The sequence below is a fragment of the Dromiciops gliroides genome, chromosome 1 (assembly GCF_019393635.1).
Source record: "Dromiciops gliroides isolate mDroGli1 chromosome 1, mDroGli1.pri, whole genome shotgun sequence".
In the NCBI taxonomy this organism is placed as follows: Eukaryota; Metazoa; Chordata; class Mammalia; order Microbiotheria; family Microbiotheriidae; genus Dromiciops; species Dromiciops gliroides.
The window spans coordinates 112,991,723-113,009,873 of record NC_057861.1 but is presented as its reverse complement, the minus strand read 5'-3'; positions in this window follow the sequence as shown (position 1 = coordinate 113,009,873).

The window sequence follows — 18,151 nt, the reverse complement described above, 5'->3', positions numbered from 1 at the left end:
GTAGTCCAAAAATTTTCAAATTATTTCTCCTGGATCTATTTTCCAAGTTAGTGGTTTTTATGATGAGATATTTCGCATTGCCTTCTATTTTTTCATTCTTTTGGTTTTGCTTTATTGTTTCTTGATTTGTGATAAAGTCATTAGCTTCCATTTGCTCAATCCAAATGTTTAAGGAGTTATTTTCTTCAGAGAGCTTTTGTGCCTCCTTTTCCATTTGGCCAACTTGACTTTTCAAGTCATTCTTTTCCACCTTGGCTTTTTGTGCCTCTTTTACCATTCGGCCCAATCTGTTTTTTAAGGACAAAATAACTCCTAATAATTGCTTTAATTTCACCTTCATTGGTAATATGTTCTTCCTTTTCATTTTTTGATACTACTATTTTGGTTTTCTTTCTTTTTTAAATCAAATTATCCAATGTTTTATCTCTTTTTTGCTTTTATAAAAACAGCTCCTAATTTTATTAATTCAATGTTTTGGAGTTTTTTGACTTTCAATTTTATTAATCTCTTCTTTGATTTTTAGACTTTCTATTTTGGTATTTAATTGGGGATTTTTAATTTGTTTTTGTTCTAGTTTTTTTTAAGTTGCATACCTAATTAATTAATCTACTCTTTCTCTTTTTTATTGCCATATGCATTTCTATATAAATATATGCATCCCACGAATTTTTGGAAAGTTGTCTCATTTTGTCAGTCTTTTTAATGAAATTATTGATTGTTTCTATGATTTATTCTTTGACCCGCTCATTCTTTAGTATTAGATAATTTAGTTTCCAATTAATTTTAAACCTATGTGTTCATGACCTTTTATTAAATGTAATTTTTATTGCAATATAGTCTAAAAAGGGCACATCATATATTTCTGCTTTTTTGCATTGGGTTGGGAGGTTTTTATGCTCTAATACATGGTCAGGTTTTTGTGAAGGCATCATGTATAGTTGGGAAAAAAGGTCTTTTCTATTCCCTTTGAGTTTTGTCCAGAAGTCTGTTATATCTAACTTTTCTAAGATTCTATTGATCTCCTTCAATTCTTTATTGTTTATTTTATATTTAGATTTATCTAGCTTTGAGAGTGGAAGGTTGAGATCTCTCATTAATATAGTTTTACTGTCTATTTGTTCCTATAATTCATTTGACTTTTCCTTTGAGAATTTGGATGTTGGGGTGCAGTTAGGTGGCACAGTGGATAAAGCACCGGCCCTGGATTCAGGACTTGACACTTACTAGCTCTGTGACCCTGGGCAAGTCACTTAACTCCCATTGTCCCACCAAAAAAAAAAATAATTTGGATGTTATGCCATTTGATGTATATATTTAGCATTACTATTACTTCATTATCTATGGTGATGTAGTTTCCTTGCTTATCCTTTTTAAGTAGGTCTTTTTTTTTTTTTTACTTTTGCTTTGTCTAAGAACATGATTATTACTGGTTCCTTTTTACTTGAGCTTTGAAGCATAATAGATTCTGCTCTATCCCCTTATTTTAATTGTGTGTGTGTCTCCTTAAAGTGTGTTTTTTGTAAGCAACATATTTTTGAATTCTAGTTTCTAATACATTATCCTATCCAATTCTTGTTTATGGGTAAGTTCATCTCATTCACATTCACATTTATAATTACTAGCTTTACATTTACCTTCAACCTCTTCACTGCTATTTCTCTTTCTCTCCCTCTTTTTATTCTGTCCTTCTCCTCATGTTCTGTTTTACTTCTGACCACTATTTTCTTTTTTCTCTCCTCCCTTTTATGACCCCTGCCTTTTTCTTATCCATTTCCCTTCCTACTCCCCTTTTGGGTAAGATATATTTCTATTACCAATAGATAATGCATAAGCGGATGTGTATTTATGGGTGTGTATATTTATGTATGTATGTATGTATATGTGTATGTATTCCCTCTAGGAACCAATTTAGATATCAGTGAGGTTTAAACATTGTCTACTTCCTTACCTTTCCCTCCTCCACTGTAAAAGCTCTTCCTTGTGTGTCTCTTATATAACATAACTTCCCCCAATCTTCCTCTCTTTCCCCTTTTTCCAGAGCACCCCTCTCACTCACCTACCATTTTTTTACGTCATTCCAATATAATGAACTCACACCCACACCTTCTTGTTATTGAAGAATACCTCAAATTCCCCTAATAATGATAAAGTTCTTAGGAGTTACATGTATCATCTTCCTATATAGAAGCATAAAAAGGTTAACATTATTGAGTCCCTTATGATTTCTTTTTTCATGTTTACCTTTGTATTCATTTCTTGAGTCTTGTATTTGAAATTCATATTTTTCTATTCAACTCTGGTCTTTTAATTAGGAATTCTTGAAAGTCTTCTCATTATTAATTTTTCCCTTAAAGCATTATACTCAGTTTTGCTGGGTAGGTAATTCTTGGTTGTAATAACACCTTTTTGGCCTACTAGAGTATCAAATTCCATGTCCTCCATTCCTATATAGTGGTGACTTCTAAATCTTGTGTAATCCTGATTTGGGACCTCTGGAATTTGGCTATAATATTCCTTGGAGTTTTCATTTGCGGTTCTCTTTTGGGTAGTGTTGGATAGATTCTTTCAATTTCTGTTTGATCCCCTAGTTTTGTCATTTGAGGCACTTTTCATTGATAATTTCTTGAAATATTATATATAGGCTCTTTCTTTGAGCATGGCTTTCAGGTAATTTTTAAATTCTTTCTCCATGATTTAGATTTATTCTTTCTAATGAAATATTTCACATTTTTCTTTTTAAAATTAATTTTATTGTTTGTTGATGTCTCATAGAATCAATTTCTTCCAAATGACCAATTCTAATCTCTATGGAATTATTTTCTTCAATGACTTTTAGTGACTCCTTTTCTATTTGGCCAATTCTTCCTTTTAAAGACATTTCACCAGTAATTTTTTGTGCTTTTTCCATTTCACCAATTCTGTTTTTTAAGGTGTTATTTTCATCAGCATTTTTGTGCCTTACTTTTACAATGCTATACTGACTTTTTCATAATTTATTTCCTTTGCTCTCATTTCTTTACCTATTTTTTTCTCTACTAGTGTTATTTGATTTTTAAAATTATTTTTAGCTCTTCCAGGAAATTTTGTTGGGCTCACATTCATTCACATGTTTCTTTAAGACTCTTCTTGTAGCTGTTTTGACTACATTGTCTTCTTCCAAGTTCTGTGCTTTGATAGTACTTGTGACCATAGCAGGTTTTTTATGGTCATGTTTGTTTTCATTATTTTTTGCTCATTTTTCTACCCTGTCTCTTAATTTTGAATTTTGTAAAAGTTGAGCTTTTATTGTGACATGGGGAGTGAGAGCTCTGCCTCAAGTTTCAGACTTTTTTTCACTGCTATTTTCAGTGCTAGTTCTAGGGGTTTTTTATCTTCAGTGTTCTTAAGGTGGTATGACCTGGGAAGAGGTATAATCACTGTTCTCCCTGTATGTACCCTGGTGCTTACACAGGAAAGGCTCCTGCTTCTTTGTAACCAGAAGTGATACTCTTCCTTGAGGTTCCTGATCCTTTGAGACCAAAAGTGTTATTGCTCCTCAGGACTTCCACTATATCTTTGCTAAAGTGCTCCTGTAACGATTGGAATAACGCCACCTGCTGGATACTTACTGTAGAAGAGTTCTGCCCATGAAGCGAAGGTCTTTGAGGGCAAGACCAGGAGTCTTTTCTTTGGCGGGAGGAAGTGACGCGGGCTAGTGGGAGGAGGAAGGAAGAGACTGGCGCTCAGTCTGAGGCTCTTTCCTTTGGACTCTGGTGGAGAGCGGAGCTAGAAATGTGCTCTCCCTTTAATAGATAGGAATCTAGGCCTTTCTCTCTCTTTACCAAAATTCTTATTCTCCTTAATAAATGCTTAAAAGTCTAACTCTTGCTAAAGCTTATAATTTATTGGCGACCACTCATTAGGTATTTTAGACAGTTTAGCTAGAATTTTAACCCTTAACAGATGGCTGACCACGAAGAGGAAAGCTGAACCTCACTTCTGAGCTTTTGGTTGGGTAAGAAATTTCTCCTACCCTAACCCTTTAAATCTTAAGAACTGCTGAATTGCCTGGTGTTTTCCCTTTAAGTTTTTTCAAATGGACCTTTTAAACTCCCTAATTACCCTATTTTTGATTTTAGTCTGTTTAACCAGACAAATGGGAGATAAGACCTTGTTAATGCTTTGTTTTTATGGATTTTCTATTTTTATTTTTATTTTTGTTAAAAGAGCCAGCAACTTACACAAGGAAATATCTCTCCCTCTCCCAACCATGCTTTTTCAGAGAAACCTGAAGAGATTCCCACAGCTTTTCCCAGTTCTAACAGTAATTGTTGCTTTAATTTTGCATGCCTGGAGGCAATGACCCACCCTCTGGAAGCTTTTAATCCCCTAGCACCTGGAGGCAAAGTGGGGGAAGAGGAATCCAGGCCTGAGTTCAAAATCAAGTCAGATTCAAATTGCGCTGGTCCCTCCCCTCCTCCCCAGACCCCACCCTCTACTCCTCCCATGGCCAAGCCCATTGCTTCCCAGGCCTGGGAAGTCCAGAGATCTGATGCGCATGCTCAACTTTCTCTAACTACATTTGCAGCTTCAGGCTCAGCCCTTTCCCAGCCTGGCTGTGCTTCTGAGACAACCTTAGAAAGCCCTTTAAATTCCAGATATGCTCGTTTTGTTCATAATTTTGCTAACCTGCTTTTGTCTTTAATTAGTCATCTTATAAAGCATTTGTATGGTGAAAAGACTGACAGACAATATAGAGGGGTTAAAGAAGAAAAACTTACGCTGAATAAGAATGACAATCATCAACATAGTTCAAGACTCCGCTTCTTTTGCCATGGAAGGGTATATATTTCACAGAAATGTAGCAGTAAGCAGCAAGGTATTGATATGAGTATTGGGGATTTTAGATATCGGAATCAAAAGTGTTCTGAATTCACTCAGAGTAATAGTATCAGTTCAGAGGTTACATAGGATTTCTATGCTATTACATATGCATTTTGAAATTAATGGTATGGGTTTATTTTCATAGAGATTTTCATGCTTTTGAGATTGTGTCTTATACTTAGTTTTTAAAACAAGGAGAAGGGGCAGCTAGGTGGCGTAGTGGATAGAGCACTGGCCCTGGAGTCAGGAGGACCTGAGTTCAAATCTGGCCTCAGACAGAACACTTACTAGCTGTGTGACCCTCGGCAAGTCACTTAACCCCAATTGCCTCACTAAAAAAAAAAAAAATTAAAACAAGGAGAATATTTGTAAAAGCTTTTTATAGTCATGTGATCAAGTTTATATTTTATACTACTCTTATTGATATTAAGTTCATATTCATTTAGATTTCCCTAGTTTGAATTTTATTGTCTTTTATTGTTCCATGTGTATTTTTTTCTATTTATTCATCTCTCTAATTTTGAAACATGGTTTTGATTTCATAATACAATGTTAATTCTAGGAGTATTGTGCTTCCATTTTCTGAGTTGTTTGTTTTTGTTATTTTTTTCTCAACTGATTATTTGATCAAACTCTTTAAAGCATTTCCCTGGCAAATTGTTTGCCATGGCAAGTGTAAATTGATTCTAGAAGTATTATTTTTGATAAGCATATTCCAAAAAAAAAAAAAAAAGAGGGGAACATTTGTAAAAGTTTTCTTTGAGATTGTGTTGTGCTTTAATTTATATTTAAATATGTTCTGATTTTTCACAAAAGTGATTGTATACTAAGTAAAAAAAAAAGGGTATTATTTGAAATTGTTGCATAATTATATATTGTGTTCTGAGTCAAGATGTATTCGCATTTTTTGCAATCATTTATTATCCTCAATTTTAAATCCATATGAGACTTGGATTATGGGAACTTATCATTTAAGACATTAATTGCCTTTATTCTGAGTTATCAGATGCCAGTTGGCCAAGATGCCATCCAGTCACAAGAGGAATACATGCAAGAGCAGACACTGAACTGTCACATGAGGGGAGACATGCATGAAGTCAAGGTATGGCCGAGGGAACGGCTTTTGACTAATGTTGAGGTTGGATTCTCTTGGTTTAATATTTTATTCTCTTTTTCCCCACAATATTGTACAGATGGCTGGAAGTATTCATCCCACCCATCTCACTTCTACACCTGGCTTCTATGCTCCCTATATGCCTGATGCCATGGACATCTCAATCCCATGCATCTGATTAAGTCTGACTCAGTTTCCTCCAATATGTTCGGTGGCATGGACATATATTCCATCCACCTATTTTAAGCCTGGCATACTGTATGGACAGTATATACTGCTCAAGTGTGGGAGTGCTCATATCCCATCATTTCTCTGTTCTTTTATGGTAACACCCATAATTATCTCAGGTGTCATGATAAATACACTGTTGAATTTGGACTTGACATCTGTTACCAATTATATTAGATTTTTAATTTCTCATAATGGCATGAGGATAATTAGGCAGATGATGCAAAAAGTGATGAAACAAAGATAAAAATTATTTTCAATAATTAATATTGCAGCAATTGTCTTCTCAATTACCCTCCATAAGGGGGGACTATAATAATATAATTTTAAAGAATGGTTCAATTTTTGTTTTATTATATGTTTCACGTGTTAACAACTAAGATTCTGTATTCCCTTAGACATGTTTTTGAGAACTTTCATTGTTTGATTTGATTATTGACAAAGCTATTTTAAAGTTGTGTTAAGCTCAATTTTGTAGGAAGTTTTCCTGGCTGATTACCAGCATCCACACATCAACCCCTGAAAAGACTTCCATTCCACGACTACACCTAGAGGACATCTGAGAAAAGACTTTCAGAGACTTTAAATGAACAGTTTTGATTTGTTGTTTTTGTTGGTTTTTTTTCTCTTTCTGTTATAATATACACCATCTGTAACATGTATTCTCTGCAGAGGCCCTCCCTTTGCAAGACCAATGTCAAAGCGTCAGTTCATGAGGACAAAAAATCGCCCCTCTGGACAAAACTTTCCTCTCTTCCTTTTCTATATTGTTGTTCACATATTATTAGTTAGCAATAGTTATTATATTCTTTTTGCTGTTCCGTCAAGGAAACATTTTGTTTCTTGAGGAACAACAGGGGGGACTGTAACGATTGGAATAACGCCACCTGCTGGATACTTACTGTAGAAGAGTTCTGCTCATGAAGCGAAGGTCTTTGAGGGCAAGACCAGGAGTCTTTTCTTTGGCGGGAGGAAGTGACGCGGTCTAGTGGGAGGAGGAAGGAAGAGACTGGCGCTCAGTCTGAGGCTCTTTCCTTTGGACTCTGGTGGAGAGCGGAGCTAGAAATGTGCTCTCCCTTTAATAGATAGGAATCTAGGCCTTTCTCTCTCTTTACCAAAATTCTTATTCTCCTTAATAAATGCTTAAAAGTCTAACTCTTGCTAAAGCTTATAATTTATTGGCGACCACTCATTAGATATTTTAGACAGTTTAGCTAGAATTTTAACCCTTAACACTCCTCTCTGCCCTTGAACTATGACCTATAAGTGGATATAGGGAATAGATTTTCCAAACAGTATTTGCTCCTCTATCCAATGCCAGCATGAGGGTCTTCTGTAATTTCTTTCTGACCATTTGTCAGGTCATCTTACCACCTCCGGCTTGAGAGCTCCCAAAGCAGATGTTGTTTTTGTCACTACCATCTAGTCCCACCACTGGTGTTTCATCTACAGAGGCTTCAGGCCAGCCTTTGACCCCATGTCACAGATCTCTTTGACCTCCTAAGTTGTCTGGGGCTGGAAGAAAGTATCACCATGACTTTTGGATGACTCTGATACTCCACAATTTGATTTGAGGTGTTATTTTATAATTATTTGGAAGAGAATGTCTGGAGAGCTTAGCTGAGTGTTCTTTACTCCTCCACCTTGGCTCTACCCCCAGAATCCTATCAAGATTGCTTTTGTTTGCCTATGTATCCTAAGTACCTAGCATAGTACTTCTGTCATATTAAATGTTTCACTATTTCTTTTATTAAAGGAATTAATGAAACTGACTTGCATTCATTATCTTTAAGATGAAGGGTTTTAAAATGTATAATGTCAGAGCTAGAAGCAGAAGTATAGTCTAAGACTTTCATTTTCAGATAAGGACACTGAGGTCCATAGATGATATATGACTGGAATGAGGTTTCACATTTTCATGTGGAATCTGATAAAACTACTTGTGTTGATAATGAATTAGAAGTAAAGGTAGGAGAATAATAGGGTTCTAATATTTTCTGCTCTGTCTCTGTCTCTCTGTCTCTGTCTCTGTCTCTGTCTCTCTCTTTCAGTCTAATTTCCTCTTCTTTACCCACCTCCTACAAACATGTACCCTGGCCCTATGTTTACATACCTGTCTCTCTTAATTAGCTGATATTTTCAGAATGGTTCCTGACATCACTAGTTCCTCCAGCATCTTATCTTTTGATTTCTAGTCACTGAAGGAAAAAAAAAATGAAGAAACTATCAAGCATTTATTAAATGCCTACTATATGCCAGATACACTGGCAAACATTTTACAAATATCATTTCATTATTATTATTATTATTCTCAGAACAACCACAGAGGTTGGTGCTATTAAATATTTCCATTTTAAACATGAGGAAACTGAGGCAGAAAGAGATTAAGTGACTTGTCCAGAGCCATAGAGTTTGTAAGTGTCTATAGATAGATTAGGTTTTCCTCTCTCAAGACCCAGTGTTCTATCCATAGTGCATGTATCTGAATGAAGGAAGGACCAGACAAGGCACAATTTTGGAAGAACATGTTCTTTCCTTTCAGATAACCCATAATGATATATGGATGAAGTGTATTACATATACAGGAACACAAGAAAGTCCTGTGATTTCATCAGTGTAGGAAACTGTCTCCTCCAAGAATGACTTAATAGATAAATCCTAGGGAGTTTCCTGAGGCAAATGAAGGTTAAGTGATTTTTCTAAGGTCACAAAGCTTGTATCAGAGGCAGAAGTTGAACCAGCTTCTTCCTCAGCCAATCCTAGTGTTCTTTTCACCAAACTAGGCTGCCTTTAAAATACTTATCACCCATGAATATAGATAGGGATACATTATTTTAATTCATATTTACTTTTATTAGCTCTAAATTGCCTTTTTTGGAGCAAGTAAAGTGTTCAAGATCATGTGAATGTGTTTGATCTTAGCCCTAACATATTATTTTCATTAAACAATAAATATTTTCATGGTCTGATATTATTTCATCTAACACAGAACACTTTGCAAATGCTATGCCTTTGATTTCTACAGCTCAATGAAAAGTAAAACAGCTGTCAAATAAGTACTTTTACAGTACGAATTAACATTTTCTGTAGTTATAAAAAGGTTCAGCTTTATAAAACAACTCTTTAAAGATCAAATGATATTACTATGTAGTTCTTTTTTTCTTATGTAGCAAGTTAGGATGTCTTATACAAAGCAGAAAGCTCTCCCAGACGGGTGTGGGACATGGGGGTGGGGGGTGGGGGTAGGGGAAAAGGGGTTGGTTTCTGGTTACACATATCCTTTTTGAATACACGTGAGATTCTTTCCCCTCCCAACTCATCATATGAACAAGAAAAGAGAGATACCCAATAAGAGTCTCCCTGGCACAGAGGCAGATCATGAGGCTATGCTGAAGGGAAACTTGTCTCTAGGCCAGAGTGTCTAAATTATTCCAGCATGCAGCTGGAACATGAAGACCTACAGAGGAAAGAAGGAGGCACCTGCATATTCTGAATAGTAAGACACAGGAAATCATGTCTGTGTAAGAAAATTACTCTGTGCCTTAGTTTCTTCACCTGTCAAATGAGGGAATTGGCCTTGGTGACCTCTAAACTTCTTCTGAGCTCTAACTCTCTGGTCCTGTGATTCCTCTGACTTACCCCAAGGGACCAGAGCCTTGGAATAGAAAATTCTATTCTCTTCTTACTGGAAGAAATTTTTATTACACAAATGAGTAATTGCAGTTGGGCAATTAGTCCTTAATCAGCTATACTTACCCCTTCCCAAGCAGGTGGATAAGAAAAGGACACAAGCTTTGTTCCTGATACATTTCCCATACGCCAGTCATAAGAGCATAGTAATCTGGGCCTTATTAAAGGGCAGTTTGTTTCCCTAGATCGCTATACTACATTTACTTCAGAAATTTTGGTCTAATGCTAGAAGGACTTTATAGGATTCTGAAACTTCTTTCCTTTACATTTGATTCCTTTTGGGGGGGTCCAGGGGTTAGAGGAATGAATATCTTATTTCATTGGTGTGGGGAAATTCCCTCCACTGATGTAAATGGGCAACTCATCTTTAATTAATTTTAAAAGTGGCTTAGGGAAATGAGAGGTTAATTAATTTGCCCAAAGCCACACAACTAGTATAAGTAAGTGGTAAAATTTCAATCCAGGAAGGTCTTCCCTGCCTCCAAATTATCTTGAATAGGTCTTGATTCTATGTGACTGTATATTCTCTTTCTCATTGGATTATGAGCTCCTTGAACCCAAGCACTGTGATTTTTCCTTTCTTTTTATCCTCAGCATTAAGCACAATGCCTCAGCACATAGTAAGCACTCAGTAAATGCTTGCTAGCTTGATTTGATTCCAAAAATAAATAAATAAATAATATTCAAAAGTTATTAAAGCTATTTTGTTGAAGTAGTGAAAACAGATATTTGGGGAGAAGTTAAAAAAGGGTATTTCTGATGCAGGAGGTGGCACCAGAGTTGTGCTTTGAAGGCATGATTTCCTGATAACATGGCCGTATGAGGAGGGAGAGCTACTAACAGCAGATCATAGACATGGGAAGTAGAATATCCCCTACAGGGCATTCTAGTTGGTCAGTTCTGCCAAAGAAGCATGCTTATCTGGAGGCTGGTCCTGCTCCATGCAGCACTCCTCGCTCAGCCTAAATAGCAGGTGTTCCCAGTCACCTAATTAAGCTGTCATTGGCTGGAAAAGAGTCTCACTCTGTTCTTATGTGGATTATACTCTTCAAAGAGTTATTTTATGGCATTATTTTTGGAGGTATATATGGATGGTTTGTTGGGAACTGAGAGAGTCACAGCCTTTCCTCCACCATCTTCAGCCCAAAGAGTTTAAATAACTTGCCTAAGGTCACACAGGTAGATTGTTTGTTTTTGTTGTTTGTCCTTTGTTCTTGAAGAGGACCAGAATATTGTGGCATGTCATTACTTGCAATGAATTGGATTTAAGTGAGGGAGGGTTGTGCAAGGTCACCAACCTCACCCTCTTCTCCAGAACCACGTGGGTCCAGTGGCAAGATATACATCAGAAGCACTGACCCAGATATTTAAAGCAATTGGGTCTAAGTGACTTGCCCAGGGTCACATACCTAGTAAGTATCTGAGGTGAGATTTGAACTCAAGTCCTCCTGACTCCAGGACCAGTGCTTTAGCCACCTAGCTGCACCACATAGTTAGAAAGTGACAAAGGAATATGAATACTGATGGCCTGACAAACCTCCCTTTCCAATGACACACACACACAACTTCCATCAAGAAATGAATCTTTTTTTAATTAAAAAAGAAATGATGATTGCAAAAATGATACCCAGGGCTGTATTCACAACATTTCTAACATAATCTCTCTAAAGAATCATATGTCATGTTAATGAATTTTTGAGCGACTGGGCTTTAAGTCTTTGTCCTGGTTTCTAAACCAGCAGCAAACATGGGCTATGTTTATAGGATTTAGAGCTCAGTCACAATACTTTCTTCAGGAGTCTTTGAATGGAAACCTCGGGACTGTTCCCAGCTATGATTATTTTATATAATGACAAAAATGTGGTTTTTGACTTGACACAAATTAGCTTGTACTATTTTTCCCCAATTAAATGTGTAAGGCCCGGAGATTATTCTTGTTTATTTTGAAAAAAATGGCTGTGTTTGTTTATTCTTTATCTGAACCTCAGGGGAAGCCGAATCCACTTTTGAACAAGGCTTCCTAAGACATGGATGCAATTTGGTGGTAAGTTGGAAGTGACATTATTCTCATGACCTTTACCACTTTCACCTCCTACTCTGTGCATTCATCTCATCACAGAAGGTGGAAATGTTAAGCAATACAGTCAGTTATGTGTTAGAGATCTGAGAGAAGCACCCACCCTGGGCTTTTTTTTTTCTTTTCTAAAAAATCTAAAAATGGCAAAGGGGAAATGTGCTGACTTAAAGGTTTACAGCAGATGTGAACATCACAAAGTAACACAAAAGCTAGCTAACCTGCTGTGGGGTAGCCAAAGCCAGTAATTTATTGGAAAGGGGCTTCTATGGGGCCTGAGAATTGTGATGGTCAATAGAAAGTAGAAGCCCAAATAGATATTTTTATCCATGAGCACTGAGGCATATATGTGAATTAGCTTGCATTTAGTCATTTTGATTTTTCAAAAATATTTTCAGAGGAGCCACAAAAAAACAGACTCAGAGCTGAGGGAGATAGTAGCCATCATCTAGGCCAATCCCTTCAACTTACAGATAAAGAAACTGAGGCCTAGGGAAAATAAATTTTCCCAAGGTCACACAGATATTAAATAATAGTGGCTGGAATTTCATTTCAGATCCTCTGACTTAAGTAACCTAACAATCTTTCCGTAAAACCACATTATCACATATTTAAAATATCTACAATGGAGGCAGAGAGGCAGGAGGGTGTGGGATATAGAAGACTTGTCTTTGAGTCATATAGAACTGAGTTTAATCATTGACCCTGATGAGTATTAGGTTTGTAGCACAAGGAAAGTCATTTAAACTCTAAGTAATACCTCAGGTACAATTAATTTCTAGAATAGCACTGTTAAATACATACATATATTTATGCTATCACATATGTATGTATATATTTATATATGTGTGTATATATGTGTGTGTGTGTATATATATTAAATTTTTACCTCAATTGTGTATCAATTATCAGTAGTTGTACTTATCAAATATGCATAAAACATAAAACCTGAATGTGCTAGTACACAGAATTAGGATTTTAAAAGATGACAAGTGGGAATGTTGGACTGAATCAGTTGAGGTGAAAGGTACTGTGGATAAATGTAAAGTCTTGCACTTGGGCCACGAGATAGATTTATATTTACAGAATGGAGTGAAGGTAGATAGGGGTGTTAGATAACAGGTTTTTAGTTTTGTTTTCTTTTGTTTGTTTACATGATCTAGTGCTTTTAATGGACAGAATTCAATATAATTAAATATGTAATAATATAACCAAAATGGGAACAACTGGTAGATTTAGTAAAGGCTGAGTTCATTACACAAATATTTATTAATCCTCTATGTAGCCAAATTGCTCAATTCTATCGAAATATTTTAATTGTCTATTTGTGTGGACATAGTAAAAAAATAAATGTATTGGTTCCTAAGGTACAAATGTCTGCTGGATCTTCAAGACCCCTTAGTAACAAGGCCCTTCAATATCAACAACTTCATTCCATAATACTCATCAATAAAAATTCTACTACAGTCAAATGCATTTTGCTTTCTATCTTTTGTACATGATCTGGTTGTACTTTCGTGCATCTTTTTTCTTAAGAAGTCATTAGTGGGGCAGCTAGGTGGCACAGTGGATAGAGCATTGGCCCTGGATTCAGGAGTACCTGAGTTCAAATCTGGCCTCAGACACTTTACACACTTACTAGCTGTGTGACCCTGGGCAAGTCACTTAACCCCAATTGCCTCACCAAAAAAAACAAAGAAGTCATTAGTGCTCTTCTTTGTTTATATCTCTCCCTTCCCTCTTTTGTTTTTGAAAATTTGGTTTAAAATTCATTTCATCTTGGGAATGTTCCAGGATTAATGTTGTCACTTTCTGATAACATGTTTCAGCTGGTTGACCCAGTACAAAGAGCATGTGTACTGGAATCATGAAGACCTGAGTCCAAATGCAGCCTCAGATTTACTTGCTGTGACCTGGGCAAGTTACTTAATCTTTGCCTGGAGTAGTTTCCTTAATGTAAAATGGAGGTAATAATAGCAACTATCTCCCAGGCTTGTTGTGAGGATGAAATAAGATATTTGAAAAATGCTTAGCAGACACAATGCCTGGTACATAATAGGCACTTAACACATACTTCTTGCCTTCTCTTCCCTCTCCTTCCCTTCCCTTCCTCTCCCTTCCCTTCCCTTCTATACTCTCTTATAAATCAGATTGGTGAGTCCAAATAATTAAAAACTTGAAAAAAAAAGAAAAGGAGGAAAGTCACTAATCTTTTAAGCAGAGGTGGTAGGGATAGAGAATAAACCTCAAAAAGATAAACTAATAGTTATCGAACCCCATGAAAAATGCGAATAAAGTCTTTGTTCTGCATATTTCAGGAAATCATACCAGGAAATTCCCTAGAATTATTGAAATACATCAATAGCTTGTATCCCAACAGAATCTCCATGATCTCAAAAATGAGAAATTTCCAGCTTCAGCTCACTCACACATATTGCTATAAAACTCCAAAACTCCATGATAGTAAGATGGGTTTTCAAGTAGTCAAGAAGAAAAACAACACATGAAAGCATACAAACTGCACAGATTTTTAAAAATGAAAGATGATAATGGAATATGATATATTCTACATCAAGAAAAATTATGTCTCATTGCAAAACTACCAAGCCAGCTAAAATGTGTATTTTTAAAGTTAAAAAAGATAATCTAACCTATCACAAGAATTCCAGATAGTCCTATAGAAATAGTAAATTGTGTAGAACATTTTATATCCATATCAATTATGAATAAAGGTCCTAAATAAAGTAAACTCTAAGTGAACTTTAAAACCAAGAATGACTAAGTGTTGACTTAATAAAAAATCTATCTCCTAATTCAACAATGGCATTATTTAGACCAATAACTTTTGCATAGCAACCATGTTAGTGTTTGTGGTTTTGATGGTTTGGAGGTTATATTTAATAAGATACAGAATTGTTGGTATGATTAAATAGTACTTCGATATAATTGCCCTGGAAATCTAAGTAGCAGTGACCATGGCTTGATTAACAAACACAGTCTTATTTTTTTCAAATGAAAAGGCTTTGCTTACTCAAATGCATCTTTAATCTCCATTTCTTTCCTATTTTGTTTAAGGAAAAATAAAAACATTAACAGCCTATACTTTGGAAACATACAATTCCAAATCCATGAGGAACTAATAGGATGATTCCCATTAAAATTTTAATATAATAATGAACCTAAGAAGCCAGGAGGAAAGGAAATCATATAATTTTAGACCCAGTAAAGACTTTAGAGGATATTTTTACAGGGAATTAAAAAAAACTCAGACTTTATGATTTATTAGATATATATTATAATATATGTATATATACATATATATATACTATAAATGCTTTGCTAAATTAACTCTCTCTAAAATTCCATGATACTAAGCATAAGTTCATTATAGATTAGCAATACTTTAAAGATATGTACTCTCTCCCCATTGACAATCTGTCTACAAACTATTGGACAGTGAGCTTGTCATTGATTTCTGGGAAAGTTCTAGAAAAGATCATTAAAGAAATTGTTGCCAAGGATCTATAAAGAATTGCCATGATTACAAAGAGCCAGCATAGCTTCATCAAGAACAAGCCATGTCAGAATAACAATTTCCTTTTTATTGGACAGGTCTACTAAACTATTTGATGAAAGGGATACTATGGATGGAGTTTACCTAGATTCGAGCAATGTTTTGTAACATTTCTCATAATGTCATTGAATAGAAGAGAGAAAGGTTTGGACTAGATGACGATGGATGGATTCAAAATTAGTTTCATGTCTGGTCTGAAAGAGTAATTACTAATGGTCCAATGTCAACATGGTAGGATGTCTTCAATGAAGTATTTGGAGATTTATTATTGGTTCTGTTTTGTTTAATACTTTCTTCTATACCTTGGTTAAAGGCATAGATGCAATGTTCATCATATTTACAAATCAGAGGAATAGCTAAAACACCATATAAAAGAGTTAGGTTCCCATTGTGACAGTCTAGAACAGAGGTCAGTAAACCATGACCCATAGAACAAATCAGCAATCTCCCTGGCTTTAAATAGCCCAGAATGTAAGAGGATGAAATTCAATATGGTACATGCAAAATCTTATACTTGACTTTCAAATCAATTTTACACATACAGGATTAAGAATACATGATTATGGGGCAGCTAGGTGGTGCAGTGGATAGAGCACCGGCCCTGGAGTCACGAGGACCTGAGTTCAAATCAGGCCTCAGACACTTAACACTTACTAGCTGTGTGACCCTGGGCAAGTCACTTAACCCCAATTGTCTCACTAAAAAAAAAAAAAGAGAGAGAATACATGATTATATAGCAATTGTTCTGAAAAAATGTTCTGTGGGTTTTGGTAGGCTAGAAGGTTCATTTAAGTCAGCAATGAGTTTTTGCAGCCAAGGAAGCTTAAAGAGTGAACCTGAGTTTCATTAAGAGGCGCAGAGCTTTCAGGGATATGGAGGCAATAGTTCCACTGGAATTTGGTCAGATATCATCTAGAGTATTATGGTTTTTTCTGGGCATCACAATTTAAGACAAACCTTGACATTATGGAAAATATTCAAAACAAGTCCACCAGGGTAATGAAGAAGTCTTTATTCTGTGATACATTAAGATTGCTAAAAGGGAAAACACATGTTTGGAGAAGTGAAGATAAAGGAAGGACATCATAGTCATCTTCAAATACTTGAAGGGCTACGTGGTTGATAAATATTTATCAAACACCTACTATATTCCAGACACTGTGTTAAGGGCTGAGGCTATAAAGAAAGGCAAGAGACAGTCCCAGTCCTAGAGTTTAATCACAATGTACTGGGAGAAAACAATCCATAAAAAGAAAGTGAAATGGAGTTGGGGAGGGGTAGAAGGGTACTGGGTCATGGGGGCATAATGAAGTTCTTCAACCATTGGGAAATGATGAAATGGTTACCTTGGGGCCCTTCATTAAGTGAAGGACCTGGGAGGAGCTGCCGAATATCCACCCTCCCACCTTTCCAACCAAAGGGAGGAAGGGGCCGCAGGGAAAGGGAACTCTGAGTGGTGTGAATTTCAGAGGTGTTGTGATCTGTCAGGATGATGAGTTTCTAGTGAAATTTGACTCAATTCTGTGCGTTCCTAAAGAATAGAACTAGGAGCATTGGCTAGAAGTTGCAAAGAGGTGAATTTAGGCTTGATAAAAGGAAAAATTCCCTAAAGATTAGAACTATACACAAGTAGAATAGACTGTCCTCTTGAGGAAGAAACTCACATTAAAGTAATTTGCCAGGGGTTTAAAAAATAATGAAGACATGATGATGAAATTGTGAAATATGATTATCCAATTTCCCAGCATAGGAGATTCCCCTCTGAAGTTAATGAAAGGGTAGAGACCAGACCTTTAAGAATTGCCTCTGAAACATATTGAAACTTGAAATGTTTATGAAAATGCTTTCCTGTGTTACTATCACCCCTTCCTACTAGTCCTGATTCTTTCTTACCTCCCTTTACCTGTCATTAATCTTCTAGGTTTTCCTCTGAAGCAAAGAAAGAGCTTATATTAGGGGAGAGGACAGCCCTATGTGCCACCTGGGCCACAGAGCTATACTCCTGAATGTGATTAACAAAACTAAGTCACTGGGAATCATTTGGAACTGGGGGGAGGGTCATGGGGGGAGGGAGCGAAATGCAAGTGTAGAAGAGAGAAAAGAGAAAATGAGAGAGAAAAAAGGGTATTTCTTTTTATAGAAAGGAGCAAAGAAAGCTACCAACAATTGTCTCTCCAGGTCTATAAAGCAAACATTCCTGAACAATAGCTTCTTAAAATCCCTGAATTGGAATCCCTGCTTTGTTCCTGATTTCTCTTCTTTGATGGGAAAATTGTCTCTTCTCAACCACTGATTTTCTTTCATCCTCTGAATCACCATTTAGAGGAATCAGTCATAGCTACTTTATATTGGTGAAGTCATGCTTGGTGACTAATCATGTTTGAAGTTCTTTGAAGATAACTAATATACAACTTCATTAGCTTGTTCCCTACTTTCAAAAAAAGTATCATTTTGTGATTTGAGGGAAAATTATGTAAAATTAATAAAAATTAATTTTGATTTTATTGATCCAACGACTGAAGAATAGACTCAAAGATGTCAATGAAACAAAGGAATATTATCTCTATATGTACTAATAAAGAAGGAATGAAAGAAGAAAAAGGAAACT